The sequence below is a fragment of the Amblyomma americanum genome, chromosome 11, assembly GCF_052857255.1.
Source record: "Amblyomma americanum isolate KBUSLIRL-KWMA chromosome 11, ASM5285725v1, whole genome shotgun sequence".
NCBI classification, from domain to species: domain Eukaryota; kingdom Metazoa; phylum Arthropoda; class Arachnida; order Ixodida; family Ixodidae; genus Amblyomma; species Amblyomma americanum.
The window spans coordinates 26720195-26721152 of NC_135507.1; the positions used below are offsets into that span (position 1 = coordinate 26720195).

The 958-nt window shown below is 51.6% G+C and overlaps 1 pseudogene; it reads left to right on the forward strand.

Moving 5' to 3' along the window:
- Nucleotides 1-215: 215 nt before the first annotated feature.
- On the forward strand, nt 216-379 carry LOC144111547 (U2 spliceosomal RNA; annotated as a pseudogene).
- The last annotated feature ends 579 nt before the right edge of the window (nt 380-958 follow it).

Here is a 958-nt window from a genome sequence, read left to right on the forward strand (position 1 = left end):
ACAAAATCGCAAATTAAATTCCCCAAATTCTGTAAGCTCGTAATTCTTCCAGAAATGTGTAAACAAGCACAGTAGCCAGCCGATTTAAAACTTAGATCAGGGTACAAATTTTATACCGTGCGTTTATTCTCGTTGTGTTGCTGCACCGGGACCAGTGCAATTGTGAACTATGAGCACGGCTCGGTCTCTAGCCGTTCGAACCACAGGACGATGGTTCCTCATCCCAGTGGTGATAAGCGATTGTCCGGACCCCGTAGAGTATCTGTTATGGGTCCAATTGGACTTATTTTTGGAAATGTGGCGGAGAGTTTGAAGGATGCTTCACTCCCGCCACCGGTTGGCCCGGTATTGCACTGCCTCCGGGATCGGCCTTGTCTTTAGCGCGTCTTTACTATCCTGTCTTTCCATCCCATCTTTCAATAATAATTGGTTTTTTGGGGAAAGGAAATGGCGCAGTATCTGTCTCATATATCGTTGGACACCTGAACCGCGCCGCAAGGGAAGGGATAAAGGGGGGAGTGAAAGAAGAAAGGAAAAAGAGGTGCCGTAGTGGAGGGCTCCGGAATAATTTAGACCACCTGGGGATCTTTAACGTGCACTGACATCGCACAGCACACGGGCGCCTTAGCGTTTTTCCTCCATAAAAACGCAGCCGCCGCGATCGGGTTCCAAACCGGGAACTCCGGATCAGTAGTCGAGCGCCCTAACCACTGAGCCACCGCGGCGGGGCCCCATCTTTCAACTCTCCTACTATCTGCACGTGGTAGCGATTGTGGCTCGGCTTGAGCCAGTGGGCAGGCCTGTGCACTTTCCTTTTCTTTCTTCCTGGCAACAACTTCTCTCTCCCAGTGGTGACAGCCTCTCGCTCACGTACCACCGCTGCAGGTTTGTAGACTCGCCCATCAGGGCCCGCATCGACATATTCCAGTTCATCATGCTCGCGGACCCGCGATACATC